Below are 16,714 nucleotides of genomic sequence, written 5' to 3' on the forward strand. Positions count from 1 at the left end.
ATTGAACATGGGAGTACAGATGGCTCTTTGAGATCCTGTTTTCATTTCTTTGGATAAATACCCAGGAGTGGGATTGCTGGGTCATATGGTAGTTCTAATTTTAGTTTTTTAAGGAATCTCCATACTGTTCTCCATAGAAGCTGTATCAATTTACATTCCCACCAACAGTGCAAAGGGGTTCCCTTTTCTCCACATCCTTGCCAAGACTTGTCATCTTAGTCTTTTTGGAGTCGTAACTTTTTTTATGCTGAAATGAAGCCCATGCAGTTAGCTCGTCCAAACTTTTCATTTTACTGACAAAGAAATGGATTTCTAGAGAGTGGTGTGAATTTCCCAAGATTTCGCAGTTGGCTCTCCACCATTTGTCCACAGGAGAGTTGGAGAATCTTGTCTCTTTTTTTCAGGGAGTACCATCAACCCTCCACCTTCAGCTGTGTGTGGGGTGCTTGTTAACAACAGTCTTACCCCCATGTGGACACAAGCCTGGTTGCTAATCTGTGCCCAGACTCCCCATTCAGCCAGTGCTGGGCAAGCAGCACAACCAGAGGCTATACCATTCACGGGCTTGTTAGGAACGAGCTTTATAAATGACGCCCAGCAGGAGAAGATCGTGCTCTCCCCAGTGAGATTTTCTGGGTTCAAATCTCAGCTAAGGCATTTATGAGTTGTTTGTCCTTGGGTGAACCAATTTACCTCAGTTTTCCCCTCTGAAAAATGGGGATAGAAATAGTGCTCACTTTGAATAGGATTTTTGTGAGGATAAATGTGTTTATTCATGTAGGGAACTTAGAATAGTACCTGGCACAGAACACCTATGCAATAAATTTTGCCTGTAAAGAGTTACCATTGTTCCCCTAGATTCAAATGTCTTGTCTTTGGATTTAGCCAGATGAGTGAGGCACTTTGTACCAATGTCGTGTTGCATTCTCCTTCCTGAAAATTCCTTCTGCTGACTCGTCTGTAAGTACCATCCATCTTCAGCAACAGTTCTGTGAATCAGAGGGACAGGTTCACTGTAAAGAACGCTGTTGAGGAAGCTGTTCTCTGCATTGTATTGTCACCTCGCTGAGGAAGCCAGGAGAAATTTCTCTCAGCTCTCTGCTTTGGAAAGATTATTCCCCTCATGAGGACATACTTGCTTCTGACCTTAAGGACACTTTGAAGCATATAGAGCTTCAAATAGAGCAGGGATCAGCAAGCTTCTTTGGTAAAGGACCAGTTCATGAATATCTTGGGCTTTGCAGGCCAGAGAGCCCCTGTTGCAGCCACAGACAGTATGTAAACAATTGGATGCGACCATGTTCCAGTAAAACTTTATTTACACAACAAGGCTTCAGGCCACCCCCTGATATACGTGACCATGTTTTGTTGTATTTCTCCCGACAGTACTACCAGAAAAGCTTCAGGCATGCTTCTAGCAAATATGTGGGCGTGTACTTTGCATACTGACATCACCCCTGCTTGCCTGTCTTCCTACATTTACCTTCCATTTGTCTTGATCCCAGCTCCCATGTTTACTTTTTTTTGGTCTTCCCCCCACTACTGTGTCTATCTCTAGGTTGCATGAGATTTTTTTTTTTTTTTTTTAACAGGATGGAACTATCAGTAAATACGTCAGTTATATCTAGTTAACTTAGGAACCAGGACTCTAGAAACCACTCTGACTCAGAGTTCACCTGCTGTGGTAAAATGCTCCTGGCTGACCCACAAGCTGCCTGCAGGCCCCACAGGACCTGGAGAGGCAGAGAGCAAGGAGACGAGGAGACAGGGACTCCTGGTAGCCACAAACGCTCCTTCTTTCCTTTCTCATTGTTGTCGAGTTTCTTTTAAATGAAAACAGCCTCTTTGGTTTGCAGGCCTAAAGCTGGCAGGAAGACAAATGATTTTTTTTTACAATATCAGACACGCGGTTTCCTGTCTCTGTTTAACTTGCTAGCAGATCATCTCAGCCAGCTGGGTCCCCCTGGACCTGTCGTGACCTTAATAACGTTGCTTCCCGCCATCCAGCAGACCCACTCCGGGTGTGGATCACGCGCCTGGCGTACTGTATGGACTCATCTTGGGTTCTGCGTCGGGGAGGGCTTGGACGTGCTGCCAATCTCATTTTGTGTTCGTTCTGCTCCAGCATGCGGCAGCTGGCTTCTTGGGGGAAGCTCTGAGTTCCTGCGTGCAAGAAACCAGCAGAATGATATGTGCTCTGGCAGCTCTGGGTTCTGGGTGTGCTGCTGCCTTTGAACTGCGCCCTCACGACTCAAAATAGCTGGCTCGCCAGCTGTGCTTTTTTGTTTCAAGAGAAACAAACCAGATTTACTTGCTGGTCTCAATGCAAAAGGAAAAGAAACCTAAGTGTGGAAATTTGGTGGAGAAAAGTTGTTAGAAGAGGAAGAAAATTCTGGATTAAAGTCACTTGTCTCATTCTGGGGAAGAGAAATGAGTTATTTGAGGGGATGATTCAGTGCTGAAGGAGGCTTGGGTTGTGAATGAGTTAGAAGCCTCCTCTGAATCCCTGAATCCAGCCCCATGTCTGGCCAAGGAAATTATAAAGATTGGACATGCCAGAGGGCACTGTGACGCAGTCCAGTGAGGCTTAGCATGTATTTGAAGTGTCTTCAGGCAAAGCAACTGGCTTCTGTAGGGTTTTTTTTTTTCCCCTAAGCAGCAAAGTAAACAAAGATGCTCTGAGGCCAGATGTGGTTGCCAGCTGTGAATGTTTCTACCCTGGAACCTCATCCTGACGTGAATCACAGCCGAGTGGAATCCATTAAGGACACAGTCTGTCTCGAACCCCATCCCCTAGATGTGAGTGACCAATAGAACAGCTGAGCCAGTAAGGCTGGCGTTGCTGCGAAGCTGTGGTGAAACGTCTGCAGTCTCTCCTCTCACAGTGGCCTTCTCGTGTTCTGTAAACAACACACAGATGGGTGATGGCAAAAAGGGTCCGGGAGATTGTTTGCTACTTTCCAAGTACCTCAGTGTCCCACCAATGGAAAAACACTGGAGCTCGCTAACCACTGGGAAACTGACCCTCATGTCCGCCCCGTCCTGAACTCCAGAGGCTGTATTTACCTCCAGCTGGACATCCGGCCAACTGGCTCTTGGAAAACCTTTTCTGATCCTCAAATAACTCTTACGCGTTGCTAATTATGTAAAATCTCAGTGTTCCCAGCAATAATTATGCCTTATAAAAACTAATATTAACTTTTAAAGAAACAATTCATATTTGCTTCTTTACTTTAAAAAAATACATACACCTCATGCCACTGTCTCCAGTGTCAGGAACAATGGATCCTAAATTTAGTGATTAAAATTCCTTCCAGGCCTTCTCTTTTTTCCCAGGTTCCATCCCAGTCTCCCCTCAGGCCGAAGTCGTTGTTCTCGGCCTTGGCCGCCCATTGGAACCACCTGAGAAGCTTTAAAAATGACTCATTAACTGGGTCTTAGCTCTGCAGTTTCAGATTTAATTGATCTGGGGCCTGGTGTCAGGAATTAAAAAACAACAACCCACCAAGACATTCTAATATGCAGCCAATGTTGGGAACCACTGAATTCAAGGCAGCTTGTTCTGCCACATCTTTTTGTATTTTTCATCATGTTCCACATATAACTTGAAAGAGGATGGTAACAATTAGAGAGCAGTAACCACCACAGGAAGTAGCTAAATTCAGCCCTCCAGGAGAAGGAGGAGAAAGAAAACAAGCAAACTCACACCTGGTTCACCCCCTCCCTGGGGAATAATAGGATTCCTTAATACAGGATGTCACTGTGCTTGCCACACTTTACAAGCGAGTACCTCAGAACGAGGCCGCGGGCCTCACTGGGTAGGCATCTGAGGTTTTAGAACTGGTGAAATGATACATTCAGGGCAGGCCCATTTGCAACCTGAAGGTGTGGATGGCAGGCTCTGGGTGCCAAAACCCAACCACACTGTGGTTCAGGTGGAGCCAGAGAGGAGGCAGGAGGTGTTTCGGTGACGTGACAGGTATTGATAATGTGCATAATTGATGTGCTTTTCTAAAGCCGGGGGGTCTCCCTGTTGGAGAGGATAGTGGGGTAACTCAAGCCCTCTTTTTCTGTTTTCAGGTTTCCTGAAAACATGAAGGGCCCCTAGACAGGGTGGAAGATATGATCCAGACAGGCAGCCAGGAAAAGAATGAGAGAATCAGGGCAGCTGGGGGATCTTAACAAAGCCCAAGCTAAGTTAGTGGTCAGAGGACTCCAACGCAGAGAGGGAAATGAAAAAATCCTGCTGCAGAGAGCACAGGTCAGCCCGTGGAGGATAGATATTCACAGGACGTGTCATTGTGTTGTGGGCAAAGCCTGGCACATTTCAGGCTCTCTCTTCACGTAGGAAGGATGATCAGCAAAGGGGAAGGAATGCTAACGGCAGGGACAGGATCGGGGTTCTAACTGCTTGAAATGACCGAGATACGAAACTGAACAGATACACGTCAAGCCAGGCCTGTCTGTCCACACAATTGATGGCAAAGGAGCAGCTTATCAGAAAGCTGGCTTGGCATCTGCTCCGGCGATAAAGACCCAGGGGGTTAGAGGGGAGTTAAGGTCATTCTGAAATTGGGGTGACCTGGTGGAGAGAATCAAAAGGAAACGAGAGCACACAAACCAGCAGTAGTCTGTGCTCATTGGTAAGAACGGTGAGAGTCCTACTGTTACCTGTCTACACGGATTACGTCCCACGTATTGGAGCTGGGTCTGGTGAAACGTCACAGAGAATCTTGAGAAGCAAGAATGATTTCAGAGACCAGACCACTTTATACTTAGACCCGGCATGTGTGGGGTGGCCGTTGTGGCCTCTCCCGTTGTGGAGCACAGGCTCTGGATGTGCAGACTCAGCGGCCATGGCTCACGGGCGCAGCCGCTCCGTGGCATGTGGGATCTTCCCGGACCGGGGCATGAACCCGTGTCCCCTACATCGGCAGGTGGACTCTCAACCACTGCACCACCAGGGAAGCCCTATTCCATTCTTTTTTATGGCTGAGTAATATTCCGTTATAAATGTACCACATCTTCTTTACCCATTCCTCTGTCGATGGACATTTAGTTTGCTTCCATGTCCTGGGTATTGTAAATAGTTGCTGCAGTGAACATTGGGGTGCATACATCTTTTCAAAGTATGGTTTTCTCTGGATGTATGCCCAGGAGTGGGATTGCTGGATCATACGGTAGCTCTATTTTTAGTTTTGTAAGGAACCTTCATTACTGTTCTCCATAATGGTTGTACCAATTTACATTCCCACCAACAGTGTAGGAGAGTTCCCTTTTCTCCACACTCTCTCCAGCATTTATTGTTTGTAGACTTTTTGATGATGGCCATTCTGACCAGTGTGAGGTGATACCTTATTGTAGTTTTGATTTGCATTTCTCTGATAACTAGCAGTGTCGAGCATCTTTTCATGTGCTTTTTGGCCATCTTTATGTCTTCTTTGGAGAAATGTCTATTTAGATCTTCCAGCCCTTTTTTAATTGGGTTATTTGTTTTTTTGATATTGAGCTGTATGAGCTGTTTGCATGTTTTGGTGATTAATTCCTTGTCAGTTGCTTCGTTTGCAGATGTTTTCTCCCATTCTGTGGGTTGTCTTTTCATTTTGTTTATGGTTTCCTTTGCTGTGCAAAAGCTTCAGAGTCCCAAGTTCTTAGAAACCAACTTATACTACCTCTAAGTATACAGAATAGTGTCTGTAAATTTTTTTTTTTTTTTCCGGCCACACCGCATGGCTTGTGGGATCTTAGTTCCCTAACCAGGGATGGAACCCAGGCCCTCGGGAGTAAAAGCACAGAGTCCTAACCATTGGACCAACAGGGAATTCCCGGTATCGGTCAATTTTTGAATTGCAGAATCTGCTTTGATTATTCTTAGGGCTTTCCAAATTGCCTGATAAAATATTACTTGTTTGAGTCTAGAACTATTTTTTTTTCTTCAAATTGTTAAAAAAGGCAACTTCTCTGTGTGCATTGAGAAAATCATGAAATCGAATCTTAGCTCAGTGTGGTGTCTGGACATATCATGGTTTAGAGGCAAAGAAGTAACGTGAAAGTATATCAGTTAGATTGTAGACTTGGAAAGCTCAAGAGAAGTCCTCTTCCAAGAGCTGCAGGGACTTCAGGATTTGAAATGCAGTCTCTGTTGTGTAATATCCTGCACAAAATGTGACTTTAAACCCCTGGCAGCAAACACAGCGTGGCAAAGAGAGATGATTTGGGGATATACAGGAGACTTGGGATGAAAATCCTCAAATAAGCTCTTTTAACAAAATGTACTCTGTGGGCTTCCCTGGTGGTGTAGTGGTTAAGAATCCACATGCCAGTGCAGGGGACACGGGTTCGATCCCTGGTCTGGGAAGATTCCACATGCTGTGGAGCAACTAAGCCCGTGCGCCATAACTACTGAACCTGCACTCTAGAGCCCACGAGACACAACTACTGAGCCTGCGTGCCACAGCTACTGAAGCCCACATGCATAGAGCCCGTGCTCCGCAACAAGAGAAGCCATTGCAATGAGAAGCCCGTGCATCACAGCAAAGAGTAGCCCCCACTCACCACAACTAGAGAAAGCCTGCATGCAGCAACAAAGACCCAATGCAGCCAAAAATAAATAAATAAATAAATAAAATTTATTTTAAAAAATGTACTTTGTGTAGTCTCTTTGGAAATAATAGGGTTTTGGGACTGAATGTAAGAGTGCTTTTAATATTGTGAATTTCCTGTCTTCCCAATATCAAATCATTCTTTAAATATAAATTATATCATCAGAAAAGCAGCCACCTGTCAGTGGATCTGCTTGTACAGTAGATGAGCGAGCACAGTGACATCTGGAGACTAAGAAACACTGAACAGGTGTAAAGGACCAGGCAAGATGAGGCTGTCGATGTATAGAGCTTTTTTATCTGGTATGGCAGGTTCCCCCCTTTTGCCTTACTGTGCTGTTTGGTTGGGATCTGTAATTCATGTTGACTAGAAATAGCTGTAGTTGGCCTCAGTGCCTGAACTGTTTTTCAAAGAAATGCATTTAAAATATCCCCATTACAGTAAGGTTTGCTGAGGATTGTTGGTATATATATTCCTTACAGAGGCCTTTAGCTTTGTCACATACTTTCTCTATATCTACTGAATTGATCATACAGTTTTTTCTCATTTAAATTATTAATGTGGTCAACGATAGGAGTTGTTTTCTTTGCATATTTGTTTTTAATTTAAAATAATACTTTTTATTTTACATCCTTGACTGGATTTGGGTTGCTGCCATTTTTATTTATTATTCGTTTTTTTTGTTTTTTTTTTTTTTTTGCGGTACGCGGGCCTCTCACTGTTGTGGCCTCTCCCGTTGCGGAGCACAGGCTCCGGACGCGCAGGCTCAGCGGCCATGGCTCACGGGCCCAGCCGCTCCGCGGCACGCGGGATCCTCCCGGGCCAGGGCACGAACCCGCGTCCCCTGCATCGGCAGGCGGACTCTCAACCACTGCGCCACTAGGGAAGCCCTCGTTTTTTTAAATCATGGTACATGAGTGAGATTGTTCTGTAATTTTCTTATATTCTTTTTGTCTGCTTTTGGTTGTCCTATTTTCAGAGAACGCTTTTCCTGTTCACTGAGTTTGTGTGACACTGAAGTAACCTACTTCTTGAAAGTTCAGTGGCTCTCAGCTTCATCTAGGACAGGTGTGTGTTTGGGGCTTCGAGGGGAACACTGTTGCTCAAATGTTTTTGGAGACTTCTTCCCCCAATTTTTACTGGAAGAAAATTAACCTTTCTGAAAAGTTGAAAGAATGGAACAGTGAGCCCCTGTATACCCTCTCCCTTTCTATCTATTTACCATGTGTTAACATTTTACCACCTTCTCATTTCTGTGTGTGTGGGGAGGCACTGGGGGTGGGTGTATTACAGTCCACATTCAAATTTCCCCAAAGCAGTGGGGTTTCTGCTGTTCCAGTCAAGGACCACGCATGGCATTTGGTTATTTTGCCTCTTCAGTGTGTTTCTTTTTTTGTGTGACTCTGACTTGAAACAGGTGGGCCATTAATTTTATAGCGGCACATTCTGGATTTATCTGATGGTTCCCACTTGTTTAGACTATGATTAAACATTTTTGTAAGATTTCCACTGGCATTTTTACTGTAGGAAGTTTTTTTAGGGGGTTGACAGTTCCACAAAAATCAAATTCTGACACGTGTATTCAGTCACTGATACTAAGAAATTTGACAGTAAAAGGCTTAAAGATAAAAAACTTAGGGTTATACTGTGGACGATTTTTAACTACTCAATTTCTTTAATGTTTGTAAGATTATTCAGGTTTTTCTTGGGTCAGTTTTAGTAAGTTACACATATAAACTTTTAGGACTTTGACCAATATTGTTTTAAGTTTTCAAACTTACTGGAAAAGTTTTTCAGATCCCTTGAGTCTTGGCTGTGCCCATGATTCTGTCTCCTCCGGGCCTTTGCCCTTGGCTATATATCAGTCTCACCGAGGTTTACGTGTTGTGTTGATCATGATACAACCCATTCAGCGTGTTGTTGATTCTCTCTCTTGTAACTTTGTTTTCTATTCCACTGATTTCAACTTTTATCTTTACTCTCTCTTTCCTTCTGTTTTCTTTGGTTGTGTAATCTTGTCCTTTTTCTAAATGCTCATATTGAAGCCTCTGTTGGCCAAAGATCCTGGGAGCTGCCGTCAGCATCCCTCTTGAATGACACTGCCCCTCCAACTCACCACTAACTGCCACACCAGCCTCCTCTGCAAGGACCGCAGCTCGCTGTACACACAGGCTTCCATCTGCACGTCTAGGAAATGGGACCTGATTCAGATCTAGCAGTGTGGCTGCAGGGGTTCAGAATAATCCACGTGAAACCCAGTGTTTGGCATTTAGTAGGTTCTCAATAAATGAATGCTGTGCTTTTAAATATTACAATTAACTTGACTTAATGACTTGAGACAGGAAATTCTCCTTTCCCACCAGCGTATCTCTCTTGAGCACAGTTTCCTTCTTTGGATCTCAGCCTGTTGCTTTAGATGAACATGTTGGCGTGTGAAAATCTCTGTGGTTAGTGTGTCACTGCCAACTTCAAGCATCTCTGTGGTTGTCTTGCAGTGTTCACCAACGCACTGAGGTGTACAGAAAATGAGCATCTGTATCCCTTTCTGTGTCTTGGATAAATTACTATCTTCGTAAATTTTTGCCCAAACTCTTCATTGAGTGGAGGAATTGCAGAACTAATTCAAATATTAAAGTAGGATCCCATCTGTCAAATTCAGCTCTGTTACTTTGGTTTTTATCAAGATGCATTAACCAACCCACATAGGCATTTTTACTCTTGGACTTAATTTAATGTCCTTTTTACTATGTGATTTTTTGAAAAAAAAAAAAAAGAATTATAGAGTTTCAGTTTTAAGTTCCTTTTGGTAATCAGTGTTGGATTTGGGCCTCACAGAGGACTTGAAAGAGCCTGGGAGCTACATGTTTCCATTGTGTTGCATGTATGTGCCCACCTGTGTGTGTGTGATTAGGCAACTTCTTTACTTTTTTTTTTTTCCTTATTTACTTTTAAGTCATTCTGGAGGAACCTATACCAAGGAATTTCCCCTTGAGGTTTTCTGCCAGTTTGTGTTTTGTTTTTTTTTAATGGTGTACTAACATTTCTCTTTGACATTTGTCCTTAAAAACTATTTATTTATCAAGATTCTGACACTTGCAAATGGCTCCTTATTTGCAAGTCAGTTTGGCTCCTCTATGTGGGACACATTTGGTTGGAAAATTTTGGAATTATTAAACGGGCCTTTGGTTCATTGCTAGGGAGACACCTTGGTGGCGTGGAAGGAACAAGGGCTCTGGAGCCACTCAGACCTGTGGGAAACAGGCTCCTCTCAGTTTCTTTCTTTCTTTTTTCCCCTCTTTCTTCCCTTCCCTTCCCTCTCTCTCTCTCTCACACTCCCCCTTCTGCCTCTCATCCCCCCCCCCACTTCGCCTTTCTTTCTCTCTCCCTTTCCCTTCCTACCTCCCTCCCTCTCTCCCTCCCTCCCCGCCCCTCTCCTTCCCTCCCCGCCTCCCTTCATCCCTCCCTTCCTTCCTCAGTAGCCTCCTCTATAAACCAGGGCAATGAACAGAACCTGACTTGGCTGTTGAAGAAATAAAGTGAGATGCTGCTGATACAGTGAATGATCTTTCCCCAGTTCGATGAAGCCCATGATAGGGGAGTTATCTCTGGTGTCCTTAAGAGAGTTCAGAGGAGAATTTCCCATCCTTTTCCACTGCAGAGCTCACCTCACACATGATAGAATCCACCCTTGTCCACCAATGATGGAGGGTCCGTCATTGGCACCCGTATCCTTCCTTACTAACTTCCCAGAGAAACAGATGAGTCTGGAAATCTCTGCTCTAGGAAATCCTGGCAGAGAGGCTAGGGCTTGATGCCTTCACTCTGCCCAGGGCTCTCTGGTTTTATGTGTGTGCCCTGTACTTCTGGGACGTTTGGTGAAGCCTGTGGATCTCTTCACAGTGATGTCTTCAAATGCATAAAATAGTATACACAGGAGTTCAAAGAAGATCACACATAGTGTAATACAATTATCAAATATTTAAAAATATAAATTTGTGATATAGTAATATTTACTTCTATAGTAATGGTTTAAATAACAAGATCTAGCATCAGATAGAACAAATTGAAATGGCTAAGTGATGAATATAAAGGATTCACCAAGGCCTCTGCAACACATGTAAAGCGGCATGAAAATATCAGTGGTTCCTCTTGGTGACAAAGTCATAGTTGTCGCTAATGCTGGGAAATGTGAAATTTTAGTTAAAGGTTAGAGAAAATAAAAAGATGTCATTTTGCCCGTTTAAATTTACAGACTCGCAGAAGTCTATCTCTGGAGCCCAGGCTAAGAAAGTCTGCTGTTAACAGTGGAGAGCTGCATGTGTATGAACCCTGGGTTTGTAATGCCCCCCAGAACTCTGTGTGGCTCAGTGTTACATAACAAGGGAGTGCCATGTGAACATCACCGTTTGGGCACTGGTTACCTGTGTGCCCAAGAAACAATTCATGGAGGGTTCCACATCTTGAGTGCCCTACATTCTAGGTCCTGCGAAAGATTTTAGGGTTCTTCCTTGTGTAAGACTTTTCCTTCCCAGGCAGGGAAAAGATGCATATTTGCAAGAACACTAGTCCACTCTGGTTCTTAGTTAAGAGCCAAGGGGAACAGTCTGCACACCCGACACGTTGTCTGAGAACTGCCCATAGTTCAGCGTTAAACCTTAGTGGACGGCCGTGAAATCACTTAGTCCAGCCCCCAGTGAAGAAAACCACTTTATCAAATTGAGAGCTTGTATGAAGTCATTCTTAATCAGCTCCCACTGATGTGAAGTTTAGAGACAGTATGGCATGGGGTTAAGAGCGGGGGTCTCTAATCAAACAGAGCTTGAGAAATTATTTAAACTGTCTGACCCTTAGCTTCCCTATCTGAAAAATTGGGTTTATAATAATAGCAGTATCTACCTCATAGGGTTTTTCTTTCAATTAAATATAAATATTATATAAAACTCTTGGCACACAGAGAAGTACATAATTTGTATTCGATAATTATGAGTTTCTGTGTAACTGGGGGCTGGCAAAAAGAAATACTTCCTGCTGGTCTCTGAGTAAAGGAGAAGCTAGCTTGTACCTACTATAGCTATAGCTGTTGGTTTTTCTAGGAGCAGCTCAAGCAACTCTGAGAGCGTGTGGGTGGCTTCGGTTTAGATAAAGCCACATCCCAAAGCTTCCTTTCAGCGCGATTTGCTATTGTTAGGGTTTTTCACCACCGCTTTGAAGTTTCAAGATTGACAGATGATAATAGATAATTCCTGCCTCACCACATTTTTACCTGTAGGTTTTCAAAAAGAAATCAAAGGGAATTTGAGGGGAAAGTAACACTTTGGTTTCTGACATTGAAGGGGGGATTTCTAGAGTCTTCTTCAATTAATAAATTAAAGGAGATTTCTGTTTTTGTGTTTCCTTTAGCCTGAAGAAGACTAGAAGTCAGCAAGGAAGACCCTTTTACATATATGGACAGGAATTAGAGACTAAAATTATCAGGGATACATGAACAGTTCATTTGGATGTTTTACACCCTTTAATGAATTGGAGACATGGCTGAGTAATTATGCAGTTAATATTTAAAATTTTTTCGTTGTGTTGTTTTCTCATATGTAAAAGAATATTCACATTGGACCAGAATGAAGCCTCTCCAAATTCTGCCAATGCACTGCAGGTTGTTAAAATAACACCAGTAGAAGAGGGGCTAGTAAACTTTTTCTGTAAAGGGCCAGGTAGTAAATATTTTAGGCTTTCTGGGCCAGATATGATCTCTGTTGTATGAACTACTTAGTTTCTTTTTGTATTTAAACGACCCTTTAAAAATGAAAAATTCACAGCTCTTGAGGCTGTACAGGAGCAGCCTGTGGGCCCTGGGGCCATAGTTTGCCAACCCCTGCTGTAGAGCATAAAGAAAGGAAGGGATTTTTTTTTTTAATTGAAGTATAGTTGATGTACAATGTTGTGTTAATTTCTGCTATATAGAAAAGTGATTGTTATACATACATACATACATATATATATATATATATATATACACACACATTCTTTTTTTTCATATTCTTTTCCATTATGGTTTATCACAGGATATTGAATATAGTTCTCTGTGCTGTAGAGACCCTGTTGTTTATCCATTCTATATATAAAAGCTTACATCTGCTAACCCCAGCCTCCCACTCCATCCCTCCCCCCTTGGCAATGTCCTCTATGTCCGTGATTCTGTTTCTGTTTCACAGATAGGTTCATTTGTGTCATATTTTAGATACCACATGTAAGTGATATCACATGGTATTTGTCTATCTCTTTCTGACTTCACTTAGTATGATAATCTCTAGGTCCATCCATTTTCTGCAAATGGCATTATTTCATTCTTTTTATGGCTGAGTAGTATTCCATCATTGTATATATGTACCACATCTTCTTTATCCAAGAATGGGAGGGATATTGTCCCACATAAGTAATCATTCATTCAGCTTCTACAGGAAACATTTGCTGAGTACCTAAGTGCCCCGCCCTGAGTCAGCTGCTGGGTAGAGCCTGGTGATCAATACGTGTGGATTTACCCTTGTAGAGCTTACTTTTTCATGGGAGGAACAAGCAATCAGAGAATCAAACCCATTTATTTATAAGACATTTTATGTTGTTAAAGACAAGTGTCCACCTGAAGAAAACACGCCCATTGGATAGTCCAGATAGTAGAGGTGGAGTTATAGGAGGGGAACCTTACTTTCTGCTGCATCTCAATATCATGTCATCTGTCCCCTCAATCTTGATCTCCAGGTTCATTCTTTGTTGGACAAGAGAGACCATCCATACTTCTGCACAAGACCTTCTGTTTCACTTGTAGTTCCAATCTTTCTTGTAATCACTTTGTCCCACCACACTGAAGCCTCTAGTCCCACCTGCCTTGGGTCCCACTCAAGCCTGACAGTGTAAGAACTTAGGTTTTCAAGATTCAATCACCAAATTGTTTCCTTCTTCCTATTCTTTAAAATTTTATTGAAGTATAGTTGATTTACAATGTTGTGCTAATTTCTTCTGTACAGCAAAGTGACTCAGTTATACAGACATATATATTCTTTTTTCATATTCTTTTCCATTGTAGTTTGACACAGGATATTGAATATATAGTTCCTCGTGCTATATAGTAGGACCTTGTTGTTTATCCATCCTATATATAATAGTTTGCCTCTGCTAATCCCAAACTCCCATTCCTTCCTGCCCCTCCCCACCTTGGCAAGTCTGTTGTCTATATCTGTGAGTCTGTTTTTGTTTCGTAGATATGTTGATTTGTATCGTATTTTAGATTCCACATATAAGTGATATCATATGGTATTTGTCTTTCTGTGTCTGACTTACTTCACTTAGTGTGATAATCTCTAGGTCTATCCATGTTGCTGAAAAATGGCATTATTTTATTCTTTTTGATGGCTAATATTCCATTGTGTGTGAGACACACACTACATCATCTTTATCCATTCATCTGCTGATGGACATTTAGGTTGTTTCCATGTCTTGGCTATTGTAAATAGTGCTGCTATGTACATAGGGGTGCATATATCTTTTTGAATTATAGTTTTGTTAGAGTATATGCCCAGGAATGGGATTGTTGGATCATATGGTGACTCTAGTTCTTTTATGGTTCCATATAAGTTTTAGGATTTTTTGTTCTAGTTCTGTGAAAATGTCAGGGGTAATTTGATGGGGATCACATTAAATTGCTTTGGGTGGTACTGCCATTTTAATAGTATTAATTCTTCCAATCCAAGAGCATGAGATATCTTCCATTTCTTTGAATCATCTTTAATTTCTTTTATTAATGTTTTGTAGTTCTCAGCATATTAAGTCTTTCACCTCTGTGGTGAAGTTTATTTATTTTTTTTGATGTGCTTTTTAAAGGAATTGTTTATTTACATTCACCTTCTGATATTTCACTATTAGTATAAAGAAATGTAACCAATTTCTGTATGTTAATCTTGTATCCTGCTACCTTGTCGAATTTGTCTATTCTTTTTAATACATTCATGTATCTTCCTCAAAAATAGTGATTTTTTTCTTCCCTTTTGGTTGCTGAAATTCTGATGTTTGGGGGTACTTTTCATGTTTTTAGTGGCATCAAATAGATGTAAGACCTAAGGCTTTCATCTAGAATAGTCAGTGGAAGTTGGCACTTCCACTTAGAACTTCTCTTAAGAATAGGTAGTTAATCATAGTGCCACTTGACATTGTCTTAGTTTCATTTCTCTCTGTGCTTCATTAAGTGAAGGCATCAAATACCATTTAGGTAATGGGTTCCCTTTGAGAGATTATCTCTGTTCTACCTGGACTGTATTCTCATCACTTTTTAAAATACACTGCCAGTAGGTGAATACTGCCAGTTATATAATTATGAATCCGTCCTTGGACATGATGTCTGGTCCCAAACCACCTACCCAAACTTTCCTCTCTATTCCTTTGTGTACAGTTGTCAGTTTGGGACTCCTGCTCTTCCTCAGGTAGATCCTGTATTCTTACTTCTCCACATAACATTCCTTCTGCCATCATTGACTGCTTCCCATCCTTCACTGGCCAGCTCACAGTCCTTACCACTGTGCCATCCCTGTCTCTGTGTCTTTCCCACACTCCAGCATAGATGGGGGCACGCATTAGCTTCCATCCCAGACTGCTGGATGTTGCCGGGCAGGTGTAGACACATCCTAACTTCTCTGCTGGGTCATCCCCACTTTGAGGGCTGTCCCATCCCCTAGTAGGACCTCAGTAGTTCTGTGTTTAATGAATGAATCTAGCTTCTGAGCATGAGGACTGCTCCTTAGTGGGCACCTCTGAGAGAAAATGAATGACTGATAAAGTAACAGAATTCTGGCATCCGTTTCCAGTGGAGACAGGCTAGCACAAAGCTCTCCCTGAACTATAACTATGTTTCCCTGACTCTTGCCCACTGAGCATCTCCATCTGCGTTCTTCTTCCCAAGAAGAAAACTATTTAACCAGAGCCAACCAAGGCCAGCTCACGAATCAAAGTTTGAGGAACAAGACATTGTAGTTACTTAGCTGGTGATAAGGGCTCTTCTCCATTCCGCCACAGAGCCTGCCTCACTGGTCCCAGTCAGGAAACTGGCCTGCACTTCCCTTCTATAACTTCTCTCACTAATGTTTCCATTATTGCTACTAAATATCCTGTTCTGTGAAGCTATAAATCACATGACACTGAAAAGAGAAACATTACGGGGATATAAGGTAACTGACTTCCAAAGAGACCCTTACCACAGACCAGTAGGCCCAAAGCTGATGTTTCACGGTAGCCTGGGTGTTGAGCAGAACAGGACAAGTTAGAGTTTACAAAAGAGCACAGACTGCGGCAGGACTGTGGCTGTCTCTTTGTTTTCACCAGATACCATATACGTGAGCACTCTGGAGGCAGGAGTTGTCATTTTCTGTATTCCCAAAACCTCCTGCAGTGCTTGGAGCTTAGTGAACACTCAGTAAATGCTTCATCCATTTATTCAACACTTATTAAGGCCTTCATGTGTGCTAAGTGCTGGTTACAGTCATGGAGAAGAAAGGCATCGTCCCTGGCAGCATAGAGCTCTCAGTCTGCTGGGGTGGGGAAAGTAGGGAAAGGCAGATGTGAAACCAATAAATGGAGTCATAGTTATTTAACTCAAATTGTGCTCACTTCTTGCACAGGAAAAATGTGGCATGCTATGAGAATATATAAAATAGAATGTTTCCCTCAATTTCCTTTAGGGAGTGACGTTTAAGCTGAGTTTTGTGGGCGTTTTTTGTGGTTGTTTTTTTTTTTTTTTTTAGCAGAGAAAGATTTATTGCAGGGCCATGCAAGGAGAACAGGTAGCTCATGCCCACCCCCCGCCAAAACCCCAAATCTCCCGAAGGGTTTCAGCGAAGCATTTTTTAAACTGAAGTATAGTTGACTTACAATGTTGTGCTAATTTCTGCTGTCCAGCAAAGTGATTCAGTTATATATATAGGTACATCCTTTTTTTAATATTCTTTTCCATTATGGTTTATCCCAGGAGATTGAATGTAGTTCCCTGTGCTATACAGTAGGAACTTGTTGTTTATTTTATATGTAATGGTTTGCATCTGCCAACCCCAAACTCCCAATCCATCCCTCTCCC

The 16,714-nt window shown here is 42.4% G+C and overlaps 1 protein-coding gene across 2 annotated transcripts in view; it reads left to right on the forward strand.

Annotated features, from left to right (window-relative positions):
• TGFBR2 (transforming growth factor beta receptor 2) overlaps positions 1 to 16,714 on the forward strand; it is a 100,968-nt gene that overhangs the window by 58,052 nt on the left and 26,202 nt on the right. The gene's annotated exons all lie outside the window — the stretch shown is intronic.

The sequence above is a fragment of the Pseudorca crassidens genome, chromosome 10 (genome assembly GCF_039906515.1).
Source record: "Pseudorca crassidens isolate mPseCra1 chromosome 10, mPseCra1.hap1, whole genome shotgun sequence".
NCBI classification, from domain to species: Eukaryota; Metazoa; Chordata; class Mammalia; order Artiodactyla; family Delphinidae; genus Pseudorca; species Pseudorca crassidens.